Source organism: Heptranchias perlo, unplaced genomic scaffold (genome assembly GCF_035084215.1).
Source record: "Heptranchias perlo isolate sHepPer1 unplaced genomic scaffold, sHepPer1.hap1 HAP1_SCAFFOLD_70, whole genome shotgun sequence".
In the NCBI taxonomy this organism is placed as follows: domain Eukaryota; kingdom Metazoa; phylum Chordata; class Chondrichthyes; order Hexanchiformes; family Hexanchidae; genus Heptranchias; species Heptranchias perlo.
This window is the reverse complement of record NW_027139729.1, coordinates 3,480,337-3,497,645: the sequence shown is the minus strand read 5'-3', so window position 1 is coordinate 3,497,645 and position 17,309 is coordinate 3,480,337.

Sequence of the window (17,309 nt, the reverse complement as noted above, 5' to 3'; positions counted from 1 at the left end):
AATGAATCCCACACTCACACACAGCAACGGAGACTGACAGATACAGAATGAATCCCACACTCACACACAGTACCAGAGACTGACAGATACAGAATGAATCCCACACTCACACACAGCACAGAGACTGACAGATACTGAATGAATCCCACACTCACACACTGTAGCACAGACTGACAGATACAGAATGAATCCCACACTCACACACAGGACCAGAGACTGAAAGATACAAAATGAATCCCACACTCACACACAGTACTTGAGACTGACAGATACAGAATGAATCCCAAATTCACACACAGTATGAAAGACTGACAGATACAGAATGAATCCCACACTCACACACAGTACCAGAGACTGACAGATACAGAATGAATCCCACACTCACACACAGTACCAGAGACTGACAGATACAGAATGAATCCCACACTCACACACAGTACAGAGACTGACAGATACAGAATGAATCCGACACTCACACACAGTACCAGAGACTGACAGATACAGAATGAATCCCACACTGACACACAGGACCAGAGACTGACAGAAACAGAATGAATCCCACACTCACACACAGCACCAGAGACTGACAGATACGGAGTGAATCCCACACTCACACACAGCACCAGAGACTGACAGATACAGAATGAATCCCACACTCACAGACAGGACCAAAGACTGACAGATACAGAATGAATCCCACACTCACACACAGGACCAGAGACTGACAGATACAGAATGAATCCCACACTCAAACACAGTACCAGAGACTGACAGATACACAATGAATCCCACACTCACACACAGTACCAGAGACTGACAGGTACAGAATGAATCCCACACTCACACACAGTACCACAGACTGACATATACAGAATGAATCCCACACTCACACACAGTACCAGAGACTGACAGATACAGAATGAATCCCACACTCACACAAAGTACCAGAGACTGACAGATACAGAATGAATCCCACACTCACACACAGTCACAGAGACTGACAGATACAGAATGAATCCCACACTCACACACAGTACCAGAGACTGACAGATACAAAATGAATCCCACACTCATATACAGTGCCAGAGACTGACAGATACAGAATGAATCCCACACTCACACAGAAAAGCAGAGACTGACAGATACAGAATTAATCTCACACTCACACACAGTACCTGAGACTGACAGATACAGAATGAATCTCACAGTCATATACAGTGCCAGAGACAGACAGATACAGAATGAATCTCACACACAAACACACTATCAGAGACTGAGAGAGACAGAATGAATCCCACACTCACACACAATACCTGAGACTGACAGATACAGAATGAATCCCACACTCACACACTGTAGCACAGACTGACAGATACAGAATGAATCCCACACTCAAACACAGTACCAGAGACTGACAGATACACAATGAATCCCACACTCACACACAGTACCAGAGACTGACAGATACAGAATGAATCCCACACTCAAACACAGTACCAGAGACTGACAGATACACAATGAATCCCACACTCACACACAGTACCAGAGACTGACAGATACAGAATGAATCCCACACTCAAACACAGTACCAGAGACTGACAGATACACAATGAGTCCCACACTCACACACAGTACCAGAGACTGACAGATACAGAATGAAACCCACACTCACACACAGTACCACAGACTGACAGATACAGAATGAATCCCACACTCACACACAGCAACAGAGACTGACAGATACAGAATGAATCCCACACTCACACACAGTACCAGAGACTGACAGATACAGAATGAATCCCACACTCACACACAGTACAGAGACTGACAGATACAGAATGAATCCCACACTCACACACAGCACCAGAGACTGACAGATACAGAATGAATCCCACACTCACACACTGTAGCACAGACTGACAGATACAGAATGAATCCCACACTCACACACAGGACCAGAGACTGAAAGATACAAAATGAATCCCACACTCACACACAGTACTTGAGACTGACAGATACAGAATGAATCCCAAATTCACACACAGTATGAAAGACTGACAGATACAGAATGAATCCCACACTCACACACAGTACCAGAGACTGACAGATACAGAATGAATCCCACACTGACACACAGGACCAGAGACTGACAGAAACAGAATGAATCCCACACTCACACACAGCACCAGAGACTGACAGATACGGAGTGAATCCCACACTCACACACAGCACCAGAGACTGACAGATACAGAGTGAAACCCACACTCACACGCAGGACCAGAGACTGACAGATGCAGAATAAATCCCACACTCACACACAGTACCTGAGACTGACAGATACAGAATGAATCCCACACTCACACACAGCACCAGAGACTGACAAATACAGAATGAATCCCACACTCACACACAGTACCAGAGACTGACAGATACAGAATGAATCCCACACTCACACACAGTACCAGAGACTGACAAATACAGAATGAATCTCACACTCATATACAGTGCCAGAGACTGACAGATACAGAATTAATCTCACACTCACACACAGTACCTGAGACTGACAGATACAGAATGAATCCCACACTCACACACAGTCCCAGAGAGTGACAGATACAGAATGAATCCCACACTCACACGAAGTACCAGAGAGTGACAGATACAGAATGAATCCCACACTGACACACAGTACCAGAGACTGACAGATACAGAATGAATCCCACACTCACACACAGTACCAGAGACTGACAGATACAGAATGAATACCACACTCACACGCAGCACCAGAGACTGACAGATACAGAATGAATCCCACACTCACACACAGTACCAGAGACTGACAGATAAAGAATGAATCCCACACTCACACACAGTACCTGAGACTGACAGATACAGAATGAATCTCACACTCATATACAGTGCCAGAGACAGACAGATACAGAATGAATCTCACACACAAACACACTATCAGAGACTGAGAGAGACAGAATGAATCCCACACTCACACACAATACCTGAGACTGACAGATACAGAATGAATCCCACACTCACACACAGTACCAGAGAGTGAAAGATACAGAATGAATCCCACACACACAGAAAACCAGAGACTGACAGATACTGAATGAATCCCACACTCACACACAGCACCAGAGACTGAAAGATACAGAATGAATCCCACACTGACACACAGGACCAGAGACTGACAGATACAGAGTGAATCCCACACTCACACACAGCACCAGAGACTGACAGATACAGAGTGAAACCCACACTCACACACAGGACCAAAGACTGACAGATACAGAATGAATCCCACACTCACACACAGTACCAGAGACTGACAGATACAGAATGAATCCCACAGTCACACACAGCACCAGAGACTGAAAGATACAGAATGAATCCCACACTCACACACAGGACCAGAGACTGACAGATACAGAATGAATCCCACATTCAAACACAGGACCAGAGACTGACAGATACAGCATGAATCTCACACTCACACACAGTACCAGAGACTGACAGATACAGAATGAATCCCACCGTCACACACAGCACCAGAGACTGAAAGATACAGAATGAATCCCATACTCACACACAGGACCAGAGACTGACAGATACAGAATGAATCCCACATTCAAACACAGTACAAGAGACTGACAGATACACAATGAATCCCACACTCACACACAGTCCCAGAGACTGACAGATACAGAATGAATCCCACACTCACACACACTACCACAGACTGACAGATACAGCATGAATCCCACACTCACACACAGTACCAGAGACTGACAGATACAGAATGAATCCCACACTCAGACACAGTACCAGAGACTGACAGATACAGAATGAATCCCACACTCACACACAGTCATAGAGACTGACAGATACAGAATGAATCCCACACTCACACACAGTACCAGAGACTGACAGATACAGAATGAATCCCACACTCACACACAGTACCAGAGACTGACAGATACAGAATGAATCCCACACTCACACACAGTACAGAGACTGACAGATACAGAATGATTCACACACTCACACACAGTACAGAGACTGACAGATACAGAATGAAACCCACACTCACACACTGTAGCACAGACTGACAGATACAGAATGAATCCCACACTCACACACAGGACCAGAGATTGAAAGATACAAAATGAATCCCACACTCATATACAGTGCCAGAGACTGACAGATACAGAATGAATCCCACACTCACACAGAAAAGCAGAGACTGACAGATACAGAATTAATCTCACACTCACACACAGTACCTGAGACTGACAGATACAGAATGAATCTCACACTCATATACAGTGCCAGAGACAGACAGATACAGAATGAATCTCACACACAAACACACTATCAGAGACTGAGAGAGACAGAATGAATCCCACACTCACACACAATACCTGAGACTGACAGATACAGAATGAATCTCACACTCACACACAGGACCTGAGACTGACAGATACAGAATGAATCCCACACTCACACACAGCACCAGAGACTGACAGATACAGAATGAATCCCACACTCATTTTCAGTGCCAGATACTGACAGATACAGAATGAATCTCACACACAAACACACTATCAGAGACTGAGAGATACAGAATGAATCCCACACTCACACAGAAAACCAGAGACTGACAGATACTGAATGAATCCCACACTCACACACAGTACCAGGGACTGACAGATACAGAATGAATCCCACACTCACACACAGTACCAGAGACTGACAGATACAGAATGAATCCCACACTCACACACAGTGCCAGAGACTGACAGATACAGAATGAATCCCACACTCACACACAGTAGCAGAGACAGACAGATACAGAATGAATCCCACACTCACACACAGTACCAGAGACTGACAGATACAGAATGAATCTCACTCTCAAAAAGAGAAGCAGAGACTGATAGATTCAGAATGAATCTCACACTCACACACAGTACCTGAGACTGACAGATACAGAATGAATCTCACACTCATATAAAGTGCCAGAGACAGACAGATACAGAATGAATCTCACACACAAACACACTATCAGAGACTGAGAGAGACAGAATGAATCCCACACTCACACACAATACCTGAGACTGACAGATACAGAATGAATCCCACAGTCACACACAGCACCAGAGACTGAAAGATACAGAATGAATCCCACACTCAGACACAGGACCAGAGACTGACAGATACAGAATGAATCCCACATTCAAACACAGTACCAGAGACTGACAGATACACAATGAATACCACACTCACACACAGTCCCAGAGACTGACAGATACAGAATGAATCCCACACTCACACACACTACCACAGACTGACAGATACAGAATGAATCCCACACTCACACACAGTACCAGAGACTGACAGATACAGAATGAATCCCACACTCAGACACAGTACCAGAGACTGACAGATACAGAATGAATCCCACACTCACACACAGTCATAGAGACTGACAGATACAGAATGAATCCCACACTCACACACAGTACCAGAGACTGACAGATACAGAATGAATCCCACACTCACACACAGTACCAGAGACTGACAGATACAGAATGAATCCCACACTCACACACAGTACAGAGACTGACAGATACAGAATGATTCACACACTCACACACAGTACAGAGACTGACAGATACAGAATGAAACCCACACTCACACACTGTAGCACAGACTGACAGATACAGAATGAATCCCACACTCACACACAGGACCAGAGATTGAAAGATACAAAATGAATCCCACACTCATATACAGTGCCAGAGACTGACAGATACAGAATGAATCCCACACTCAATCAGAAAAGCAGAGACTCACAGATACAGAATTAATCTCACACTCACACACAGTACCTGAGACTGACAGATACAGAATGAATCTCACACTCATATACAGTGCCAGAGACAGACAGATACAGAATGAATCTCACACACAAACACACTATCAGAGACTGAGAGAGACAGAATGAATCCCACACTCACACACAATACCTGAGACTGACAGATACAGAATGAATCCCACACTCACACACAGTACCACAGACTGACAGATACAGAATGAATCCCACACTCACACACAGCAACAGAGACTGACAGATACAGAATGAATCCCACACTCACACACAGTACCAGAGACTGACAGATACAGAATGAATCCCACACTCACACACAGCACAGAGACTGACAGATACTGAATGAATCCCACACTCACACACAGTACCAGAGACTGACAGATACAGAATGAATCCCACACTCACACACAGTACCAGAGACTGACAGATACAGAATGAATCCCACACTCACACACAGTACCAGAGACTGACAGATACAGAATGAATCCCACACTCACACACAGTACCAGAGACTGACAGAAACAGAATGAATCCCACACTCACACACAGCACAGAGACTGACAGATACAGAATGAATCCCACACTCACACACAGCAACAGAGACTGACAGATACAGAATGAATCCCACACTCACAAACAGTACCAGAGACTGACAGATACAGAATGAATCCCACACTCACACACAGGACCAGAGACTGAAAGATACAAAATGAATCCCACACTCACACACAGTACTTGAGACTGACAGATACAGAATGAATCCCACACTCACACACAGTACCAGAGACTGACAGATACAGAATGAATCCCACACTGACACACAGGACCAGAGACTGACAGATACAGCATGAATCTCACACTCACACACAGCACCAGAGACTGACAGATACAGAGTGAAACCCACACTCACACACAGGACCAAAGACTGACAGATACAGAATGAATCCCACAGTCACACACAGCACCAGAGACTGACAGATACAGAATGAATCCCACACTCACACACAGTACCAGAGACTGACAAATACAGAATGAATCTCACACTCATTTCCAGTGCCAGAGACTGATAGATGCAGAATAAATCCCACACTCACACACAGTACCTGAGACTGACAGATACAGAATGAATCCCACACTCACACACAGTACCAGAGACTGACAGATACAGAATGAATCCCACACTCACACACAGTACCAGAGACTGACAAATACAGAATGAATCTCACACTCATGTCCAGTGCCAGAGACTGATAGATGCAGAATAAATCCCACACTCACACACAGTACCTGAGACTGACAGATACAGAATAAATCCCACACTCACACACAGTACCAGAGACTGACAGATACAGAATGAATCCCACACTCACACACAGGACCAGAGACTGACAGAAACAGAATGAATCCCACACTCACACACAGCACCAGAGACTGACAGAAACGGAGTGAATCCCACACTCACACACAGCACCAGAGACTGACAGATCCAGAATGAATCCCACACTCACACACAGTACCAGAGACTGAAAGATACAGATTGAATCCCACACTCACACACAGCACCAGAGACTGACAGATACAGAATGAATCCCACAGTCACACACAGCACCAGAGACTGACAGATACAGAATGAATCTCACACTTACACACAGTACCAGAGACTGATAGATGCAGAATAAATCCCACACTCACACACAGTACCTGAGACTGACAGATACAGAATGAATCCCACACTCACACACAGCACCAGAGACTGACAAATACAGAATGAATCCGACACTCACACACAGTGCCAGAGACTGACAGATAGAGAATGAATCCCACACTCACACACAGTACCAGAGACTGACAAATACAGAATGAATCTCACACTCATTTCCAGTGCCAGAGACTGATAGATGCAGAATAAATCTCACACTCACACACAGTACCTGAGACTGACAGATACAGAATGAATCCCACACTCACACACAGTACCAGAGACTGACAGATACAGAATGAATCTCACACTCATTTCCAGTGCCAGAGACTGACAGATACAAAATGAATCCCACACTCACACACAGTCCTTGAGACTGACAGATACAGAATGAATCCCACACTCACACACAGTACCAGAGACTGACAGATACAAAATGAATCCCACACTCACACACAGTACTTGAGACTGACAGATACAGAATGAATCCCAAATTCACACACAGTATGAAAGATTGACAGATACAGAATGCATCCCACACTCACACACAGTACCAGAGACTGACAGATACAGAATGAATCCTTCACTCACTCTCAGCACCAGAGACTGACAGATACAGAATGAATCCCACACTGACACACAGGACCAGAGACTGACAGAAACAGAATGAATCCCACACTCACACACAGCACCAGAGATTGACAGATACAGAGTGAAACCCACACTCACACACAGGACCAGAGACTGACAGATACAGCATGAATCTCACACTCACACACAGTACCAGAGACTGACAGATACAGAATGAATCCCACAGTCACACACAGCACCAGAGACTGAAAGATACAGAATGAATCCCACACTCACACACAGGACCAGAGACTGACAGATACAGAATGAATCCCACACTCAAACACAGTACCAGAGACTGACAGATACACAATGAATCCCACACTCACACACAGTACCAGAGACTGACAGATACAGAATGAATCCCACACTCACACACAGTACCAGAGACTGACAGATACAGAATGAATCCCACACTCACACACAGTACAGAGACTGACAGATGCAGAATGAATCCCACACTCACACACAGTACAGAGACTGACAGATACAGAATGAATCCCACACTCACACACTGTAGCACAGACTGACAGATATAGAATGAATCCCACACTCACACACAGGACCAGAAACTGAAAGATACAAAATGAATCCCACACTCATGTACAGTGCCAGAGACCGACAGATACAGAATGAATCCCACACTCACACAGAAAAGCAGAGACTGACAGATACAGAATTAATCTCACACTCACACACAGTACCTGAGACTGACAGATACAGAATGAATCTCACACTCATATACAGTGCCAGAGACAGACAGATACAGAATGAATCCCACACTCACACACAGTACCAGAGACTGACAGATACAGAATGAATCCCACACTCACACACAGTACCAGAGACTGACAGATACAGAATGAATCCCACACTGACACACAGGACCAGAGACTGACAGAAACAGAATGAATCCCACACTCACACACAGCACCAGAGACTGACAGATACGGAGTGAATCCCACACTCACACACAGCACCAGAGACTGACAGATACAGAGTGAAACCCACACTCACACACAGGACCAAAGACTGACAGATACAGAATGAATCCCACACTCACACACAGTACCAGAGACTGACAGATACAGCATGAATCTCACACTCACACACAGTACCAGAGACTGACAGATACAGAATGAATCCCACAGTCACACACAGCACCAGAGACTGACAGATACAGCATGAATCTCACACTCACACACAGTACCAGAGACTGACAGATACAGAATGAATCCCACAGTCACACACAGCACCAGAGACTGACAGATACAGAATGAATCTCACACTCACACGCAGTACCAGAGACTGATAGATGCAGAATAAATCCCACACTCACACACAGTACCTGAGACTGACAGATACAGAAGGAATCACACACCACACACAGTACCAGAGACTGACAGATACAGAATGAATCCCACACTCACACACAGCACCAGAGACTGACAAATACAGAATGAATCCCACACTCACACACAGTACCAGAGACTGACAGATACAGAATGAATCCCACACTCACACACAGTACCAGAGACTGACAGATACAGAATGAATCCCACACTCACACACTGTAGCACAGACTGACAGATACAGAATGAATCCCACACTCACACACAGTACCAGAGACTGACAGATACAGAATGAATCCCACACTCACACACAGTACAGAGACTGACAGATACAGAATGAATCCCACACTCACACACAGTACCAGAGACTGACAAATACAGAATGAATCTCACACTCATTTCCAGTGCCAGAGACTGATAGATGCAGAATAAATCTCACACTCACACACAGTACCTGAGACTGACAGATACAGAATGAATCCCACACTCACACACAGTACCAGAGACTGACAGATACAGAATGAATCTCACACTCATTTCCAGTGCCAGAGACTGACAGATACAAAATGAATCCCACACTCACACACAGTACTTGAGACTGACAGATACAGAATGAATCCCACACTCACACACAGTACCAGAGACTGACAGATACAAAATGAATCCCACACTCACACACAGTACTTGAGACTGACAGATACAGAATGAATCCCAAATTCACACACAGTATGAAAGATTGACAGATACAGAATGCATCCCACACTCACACACAGTACCAGAGACTGACAGATACAGAATGAATCGTTCACTCACTCTCAGCACCAGAGACTGACAGATACAGAATGAATCCCACACTGACACACAGGACCAGAGACTGACAGAAACAGAATGAATCCCACACTCACACACAGCACCAGAGATTGACAGATACAGAGTGAAACCCACACTCACACACAGGACCAGAGACTGACAGATACAGCATGAATCTCACACTCACACACAGTACCAGAGACTGACAGATACAGAATGAATCCCACAGTCACACACAGCACCAGAGACTGAAAGATACAGAATGAATCCCACACTCACACACAGGACCAGAGACTGACAGATACAGAATGAATCCCACACTCAAACACAGTACCAGAGACTGACAGATACACAATGAATCCCACACTCACACACAGTACCAGAGACTGACAGATACAGAATGAATCCCACACTCACACACAGTACCAGAGACTGACAGATACAGAATGAATCCCACACTCACACACAGTACAGAGACTGACAGATACAGAATGAATCCCACACTCACACACAGTACAGAGACTGACAGATACAGAATGAATCCCACACTCACACACTGTAGCACAGACTGACAGATATAGAATGAATCCCACACTCACACACAGGACTAGAAACTGAAAGATACAAAATGAATCCCACACTCATGTACAGTGCCAGAGACCGACAGATACAGAATGAATCCCACACTCACACAGAAAAGCAGAGACTGACAGATACAGAATTAATCTCACACTCACACACAGTACCTGAGACTGACAGATACAGAATGAATCTCACACTCATATACAGTGCCAGAGACAGACAGATACAGAATGAATCCCACACTCACACACAGTACCAGAGACTGACAGATACAGAATGAATCCCACACTCACACACAGTACCAGAGACTGACAGATACAGAATGAATCCCACACTGACACACAGGACCAGAGACTGACAGAAACAGAATGAATCCCACACTCACACACGGCACCAGAGACTGACAGATACGGAGTGAATCCCACACTCACACACAGCACCAGAGACTGACAGATACAGAGTGAAACCCACACTCACACACAGGACCAAAGACTGACAGATACAGAATGAATCCCACACTCACACACAGTACCAGAGACTGACAGATACAGCATGAATCTCACACTCACACACAGTACCAGAGACTGACAGATACAGAATGAATCCCACAGTCACACACAGCACCAGAGACTGACAGATACAGCATGAATCTCACACTCACACACAGTACCAGAGACTGACAGATACAGAATGAATCCCACAGTCACACACAGCACCAGAGACTGACAGATACAGAATGAATCTCACACTCACACGCAGTACCAGAGACTGATAGATGCAGAATAAATCCCACACTCACACACAGTACCTGAGACTGACAGATACAGAAGGAATCACACACCACACACAGTACCAGAGACTGACAGATACAGAATGAATCCCACACTCACACACAGCACCAGAGACTGACAAATACAGAATGAATCCCACACTCACACACAGTACCAGAGACTGACAGATACAGAATGAATCCCACACTCACACACAGTACCAGAGACTGACAAATACAGAATGAATCTCACACTCATTTCCAGTGCCAGAGACTGATAGATGCATAATAAATCCCACACTCACACACAGTACCTGAGACTGACAGATACAGAATGAATCCCACACTCACACACAGTACCAGAGACTGACAGATACAGAATGAATCCCACACTCACACACTGTAGCACAGACTGACAGATACAGAATGAATCCCACACTCACACACAGTACCAGAGACTGACAGATACAGAATGAATCCCACACTCACACACAGTACAGAGACTGACAGATACAGAATGAATCCCACACTCACACACAGTACAGAGACTGACAGATACAGAATGAATCCCACACTCACACACTGTAGCACAGACTGACAGATATAGAATGAATCCCACACTCACACACAGGACCAGAAACTGAAAGATACAAAATGAATCCCACACTCATGTACAGTGCCAGAGACTGACAGATACAGAATGAATCCCACACTCACACAGAAAAGCAGAGACTGACAGATACAGAATTAATCTCACACTCACACACAGTACCTGAGACTGACAGATACAGAATGAATCTCACACTCATATACAGTGCCAGAGACAGACAGATACAGAATGAATCCCACACTCACACACAGTACCAGAGACTGACAGATACAGAATGAATCCCACACTCACACACAGTACCAGAGACTGACAGATACAGAATGAATCCCACACTGACACACAGGACCAGAGACTGACAGAAACAGAATGAATCCCACACTCACACACAGCACCAGAGACTGACAGATACGGAATGAATCCCACACTCACACACAGCACCAGAGACTGACAGATACAGAGTGAAACCCACACGCACACACAGGACCAAAGACTGACAGATACAGAATGAATCCCACACTCACACACAGTACCAGAGACTGACAGATACAGCATGAATCTCACACTCACACACAGTACCAGAGACTGACAGATACAGAATGAATCCCACAGTCACACACAGCACCAGAGACTGACAGATACAGCATGAATCTCACACTCACACACAGTACCAGAGACTGACAGATACAGAATGAATCCCACAGTCACACACAGCACCAGAGACTGACAGATACAGAATGAATCTCACACTCACACGCAGTACCAGAGACTGATAGATGCAGAATAAATCCCACACTCACACACAGTATCTGAGACTGACAGATACAGAATGAATCCCACACTCACACACAGTACCAGAGACTGACAGATACAGAATGAATCCCACACTCACACACAGCACCAGAGACTGACAAATACAGAATGAATCCCACACTCACACACAGTACCAGAGACTGACAGATACAGAATGAATCCCACACTCACACACAGTACCAGAGACTGACAAATACAGAATGAATCTCACACTCATTTCCAGTGCCAGAGACTGATAGATGCAGAATAAATCCCACACTCACACACAGTACCTGAGACTGACAGATACAGAATGAATCCCACACTCACACACAGTACCAGAGACTGACAGATACAGAATGAATCCCACACTCACACACTGTAGCACAGACTGACAGATACAGAATGAATCCCACACTCACACACAGGACCAGAGACTGAAAGATACAAAATGAATCCCACACTCACACACAATACTTGAGACTGACAGATACAGAATGAATCCCAAATTCACACACAGTATGAAAGACTGACAGGTACAGAATGCATCCCACACTCACACACAGTACCAGAGACTGACAGATACAGAATGAATCCTTCACTCACTCTCAGCACCAGAGACTGACAGATACAGAATGAATCCCACACTGACACACAGGACCAGAGACTGACAGAAACAGAATGAATCCCACAATCACACACAGCACCAGAGACTGACAGATACGGAGTGAATCCCACACTCACACACAGCACCAGAGACTGACAGATACAGAGTGAAACCCACACTCACACACAGGACCAAAGACTGACAGATACAGAATGAATCCCACACTCACACACAGTACCAGAGACTGACAGATACACAATGAATCCCACACTCACACACAGTACAGAGACTGACAGATACAGAATGAATTCCACACTCACACACTGTAGCACAGACTGACAGATACAGAATGAATCCCACACTCACACACAGGACCAGAGACTGAAAGATACAAAATGAATCCCACACTCATATACAGTGCCAGAGACTGACAGATACAGAATGAATCCCACACTCACACAGAAAAGCAGAGACTGACAGATACAGAATTAATCTCACACTCACATACAGTGCCAGAGACAGACAGATACAGAATGAATCTCACACACAAACACACTATCAGAGACTGAGAGAGACAGAATGAATCCCACACTCACACACAGTACCAGAGACTGACAGATACAGAATGAATCCCACACTCACACACTGTAGCACAGACTGACAGAAACAGAATGAATCCCACACTCAAACACAGTACCAGAGACTGACAGATACACAATGAATCCCACACTCACACACAGTACCAGAGACTGACAGATACAGAATGAATCCCACACTCAAACACAGTACCAGAGACTGACAGATACACAATGAATCCCACACTCACACACAGTACCAGAGACTGACAGATACAGAATGAATCCCACACTCACACACAGTACCACAGACTGACAGATACAGAATGAATCCCACACTCACACACAGCAACAGAGACTGACAGATACAAAATGAATCCCACACTCACACACAGTATCAGAGACTGACAGATACAGAATGAATCCCACACTCACACACAGTACCAGAGACTGGCAGATACAGAATAAATCCCACACTCACAGATCGTACCAGAGACTGACAGATACAGAATGAATCCCACACTCACACACAGTATCAGAGATTGACAGATACAGAATGAATCCCACACTCACACACAGTACCAGAGACTGACAGATACAGAATGAATCCCACACTCACACACAGTACCAGAGATTGACCGATACAGAATGAATCCCACACTCACACACAGTACCAGAGACTGACAGATACAGAATGAATCCCACACTCACAGATAGTACCAGAGACTGACAGATACAGAATGAATCCCACACTCACACACAGTACCAGAGACTGACAGATACAGAATGAATCCCACACTCACACACAGTACCAGAGATTGACAGATACAGAATGAATCCCACACTCACACACAGTACCAGAGATTGACAGATGCAGAATGAATCCCACACTCACACACAGTACCAGAGACTGACAGATACAGAATGAATCCCACACTCACACGCAGTACCAGAGACTGACAGATACTGAATGATTCCCACACTCACACACAGTACCAGAGACTGACAGATATAGAATGTATGACACAGGACTATAATCAGACAGATTCAGAATGAATCTCACAGTCATATTACTGCAGACTGAGCTACACATTACATTAAAATCCAAAAATTCTCATAGTGCCAGATTGAAAGATACAGTATCAACTCCACTATTGCAGACTGAGCCACTCATTATACAGCAGTCCAACAATCTCATACCGTATCAGACTGAAAGATACAGTATCAATTTCAAAAATCTCATACAGTATCAGATTGAAAGATTCATTATCAATTCCATGATTGCAGTCTGAGCTATGCATTGCATTCCAGTCCAAAAATCACATACAGTATCAGACTGTGATACAGAATTAATTCCATTCTTGCAGACCGAGCTACACATTACATATCAGTCCAATAATTTCACCATGAACAGATCGAAAGGTACATTATCATTCACAATAGAGTTCAGAGATTAAGATGTAATCCCACTCCAAAACTCACACACATTGTTTGATTAAAGAAAATCAAAAAGTGTATCCATATTTACAAGTTAACACTCGACAAAGAACTGTAATTACTTTAAAGTATTAAAGATACAGTTTCAAACACGATACTGTAAACTGAAATAAGAATACAGAATGAATTCAGACTTGCACATTGTCTCAGAGACTGAATTACAGAATGAATCCCACACTCACAGACAGTACCAGAGAGTGACAGATACAGAATGAATCCCACGCTCACACACAGTAGCAGAGACTGACAGATACAGAATGAATCCCACACTCACACACAGTACCAGAGACTGACAGATCCAGAATGAATCTCACATTCACACACATTACCAGAGACTGACAGATACAGAATGAATCCCATACCCACAGACGGTACCAGAGACTGACAGATACAGAATGAATCCCACACACAGACAGTACCAGAGACTGACAGATACAGAATGAATCCCACACTCACACACAGTACCAGAGACTGACAGATACAGAATGAATCCCACACTCACACACAGTACCAGAGACTGACAGATACAGAATGTATGACACAGTACTGTAGTCAGACAGATTCAGAATGAATCTCACACTCATATTACTGCAGACTGAGTTACACATTACGTACAAGTCCAAAAATTCTCATAGTGTCAGATTGTAAGATACAGTATCAACTCCACTAGTGCAGGCTGAGCTACACATCGCATTCCAGTCCAAAAATCACATACAGTACCAGACTGAGATACAGAATTAATTCCATTATTGTAGACTGAGCTGTACATTACATATCAGTCCAATAATATCACCGTAAACAGATTGAAAAGTACATTATCATTCACAATAGAGTTCAGAGATTAAGATGTAATCCCACTCCAAAACTCACACACATTGTTTGATTACAGAAAATCAAAAAGTGTAACCATATTTACAAGTTAACACTCGACGAAGAACTGTAAATACTTAAAAGTATTAAAGATACAGTTTCAAATACGATACTGTAAACTGAAATAAGAATACAGAATGAATTCAAACTTGCACAAAGTCTTAGAATGAATCCCACTCACAGACAGCACTAGAGACTGACAGTTACAGAGATAATCCCACACTCAGATATAGGAGCAGAGACTGACAGATACAGAATGAATCCCACACTCAAATATAGTACCACAGACTGACAGATACAGATTTAATCCCACACTCATATGTAGAACCAGAGACTGACAGATGCAGAATAAACTCCATGCTCACACTCAGCACCAGAGTGGCAGATACAGAATGAATCCCACACTTATGCACAGTACCAGAGACAAACGGAAACAGAAAAAGCCCGACAATCATATACATTACTGGAGACTGACAGACACAGAATAAACCACACCATAAACAGTACCAGAGACTGACCTCTGCTGGACGTAAGCGAGAACTGTAAAAGAGCGGAACAAATTCACATTTTAAACAGAGGCCGTTTTGTTTCGGTTGAACTTCTATCCAGAATAA